This window comes from Terrapene carolina, unplaced genomic scaffold (genome assembly GCF_002925995.2).
Source record: "Terrapene carolina triunguis isolate 2854851 unplaced genomic scaffold, T_m_triunguis-2.0 Scaffold318, whole genome shotgun sequence".
Classification (NCBI taxonomy): Eukaryota; Metazoa; Chordata; order Testudines; family Emydidae; genus Terrapene; species Terrapene triunguis.
Window position 1 is genome coordinate 172,734 of NW_020664669.1, and position 2,592 is coordinate 175,325.

The 2,592-nt window shown below is 65.7% G+C and overlaps 1 protein-coding gene across 1 annotated transcript in view; it reads right to left on the bottom strand.

Annotated features, from left to right (window-relative positions):
- LOC112110156 (vasoactive intestinal polypeptide receptor 1-like) overlaps window positions 1-2,592 on the bottom strand; it is a 76,778-nt gene that overhangs the window by 73,795 nt on the left and 391 nt on the right. The window lies entirely within an intron of this gene.

Here is a 2,592-nt window from a genome sequence, read left to right on the forward strand (position 1 = left end):
CCCCCCCGGCGGCCGGGGGGAGGGCGCCGGGGGGGAGGGCGGCGAGCCCCGGCCGGGGCTCCACTCTCCCCCCGGCGGCCAGAGCGCCGGGGGCAGGGCGGCGAGAGGGCGGCGAGCCCCAGCCGGGGGGAGGGCGCCGGGGGGGAGGGCGACCAGAGCGCCGGGGGGAGGGCGGCGAGCCCGGCCGTGGCCCCGCTCTCCCTGGCGGCCAGAGCGCCGCGCCGCCCCCCTCCAGGTGCCGCCCCAAGCACAAGCTTGGTGGGCTGGTGCCTGGAGCCGGCCCTGGCTGCCAGGGGCACTGGGTTCAACACCCAACATGACTGTGTTCCTGGCCTGGGACCCTGCCCTCTCTTACAGGGCTCCGGGATGGGGGCAGCACTGAGGAATGGAGCAGCAGCAATAGCCAGGCAGAGCCAGGAGCCAAGAAAGGCCCTTACTGCTCCACACATTGGCCCCTGTAACAGAGATTCCGGGTGGCCCATGGTCTCCAGGCCTGGCCCTGCAGGTAACAACCCTGCCCATTAGCACTGGCTGGGCTGGGCTCCAGCGTGCTCCAGCTCAGCAGGGTTAACACAAGGCTGTCCCTAAAGTGGGCAGCTGTGGCGCTGACGCACGCAAGGGCCCCGGTTCACAGGGCGTCTGGGGAGGAGGCGAAGGTGGCACCATTGTGCTGCCCCTTTGGGGTCTGACGTGGGCCCCAGTGCCATTAGAACATGTCAGGGCAGCTCTCGCTGATGTGCTGCTTCCCAGGGCCCTGATGGACGCCGAGGAGCAGAGACTTTCCAGATTGCAGTGTATCCCCCCACGCCCTCTCCCTACCCCCCTCCATCCACTCTGACAGCCCCCTACGCTGGGGCCTGGGAGCAGGTGGGGGCGGGGGGGGGGAGCCCCCTCACCCAGGAGCATTCCTCTCTGCACCACCAGAGCAGCTTGCAGGGGTTCTAGGCCAAGGGGGACTTGGCCCCGGGGGCAGGGGGACCGTGTGCAGAGTAAAGCAGGTCCTGGCTCCCGGGGGAGTCTGCCCAAGGCCTGAGGAGCCCAAACCAAGCTGAGAACGGAGACCTGGTCATGCCCTTTGCTGCAGCATCCCCCTCCCCTGCCCAGCCCTGGAATCATAGTGCCCTGTGCGCTGGGCCTGGGCGGATGCTGCCAGCAGGATGGGGGTTCATGGCGCTTCCCCACCCTTTGCCCCTGTGGGGGGGCCAGGTGCTGCCTGGGGGCCATCCCAAAGGGCGAAGGGGGGAGGGTTGGCAGGCAGAGCTGGGCTGATGTGGAGCCGTTCATCCAGTGCCCCGCTGGTGTGCAGGATGCCTGTGCGGGACCTTCTCCTCCCAGTTTGCTCCCCCTCCAGGCAGGGCTGTGGAGGGCGGGGGGACAGGAGAGGCTGTCCTTTGCTCAGGTGAACTCAGGTACCTCTGCCTGGGAGCGAGGCCGTAACAGAGAGGACAGAAGAAGCTGGGATTTCGCTGCTAGCCTGGGGCTTAGAAGACCTGTGTTCAGTTCCCCGCTCTGCGACGGACTCCCTGCATGATCTTGGCAAGTCACTCCGGCCCAGAGCCAAAGGTAATTAGGTGCCTAATTAGATGGGAGTTCAGAGACTACCTACCTTGGTGTCTCTGGGCCTCAGCTCCCATCCCTGCAATGGGGAGAACTGCCCTGCTGGCCCCTGGTGGGGGCGAGGGGGGGGTGAGGCTAAATACATTACAGTCTGCGAGATGCCCAGGTACTTCTGGGATGGGGATCAGATGAGAGATGGGGTCAAAGAGGTCTCTAGTTATGACTCCCCAAGTCCCTGGGGAGGGTCAGGGGTAATTCAGGCAAGAGCAGAGGGGCTGCCTCCAGAGAGGGCAGAAGCAGCTGCCAGTACAGGCTCTCTGTAAGAGCCTGGCAGTGCCAGCCTTTGCCTGCCTGCCCCACTCCTTCCACCCTGCTCCCTCCCGAGCTCGCTAGGACGTTGCTGGCAGCCCCGGCCTGAGACCTTAGCGGCAGGTTTGTTTCCATCCAGTGAGTTCTGCCTCACTTCACCATCATCACATTAGCCAGCGCACAAAGAGGCAGCCTCAGCTCAGAGCCCCCGGGGCGCACCTAGCCCTGGCAACTCCGGCTCCTGGCTCATCAGCTCTCTAGCAGAGCGGAGCGGGGTGGGGCGGGGGGGGGGGGGAGCGGTCTTTTGTTCCTTGAAAGAGAAAACTCTCTGTGCGCTGCAGGGCAAAACGGAAAGTGTCTCTTTGCCTGTCCGGCTCCAACCCTGCCGCTGAGCTGGTATTTCAGAGACTTCCCAGCCAGCCCACTGCTGCAACCTGCTCCAGAACGCCCGGGGAGGGGACAGGCCGGCAGCTGAGTCAGAGAGCAGGGCGGGCCCAACCTGGCAGAGGGCTCTCAGGGAGCTGTCCCAAGGGCATGCAGACCTCTCCCATCCCACTAGGGAGCCCCAGGGGTGAGCCCTGCTGTCCTTGCTCAGCCACTTTTAAATGCTGCTCTGGGGAGGAAACAGCCTGACGAACCCCTGGGGGAGGGGGACTGAAAGAGGTGCTGGGGCTCTGAGCTGCCAGGCCCAGAGGTGCCGGGGCTCTGAACTGCCAGGCCCAGAGG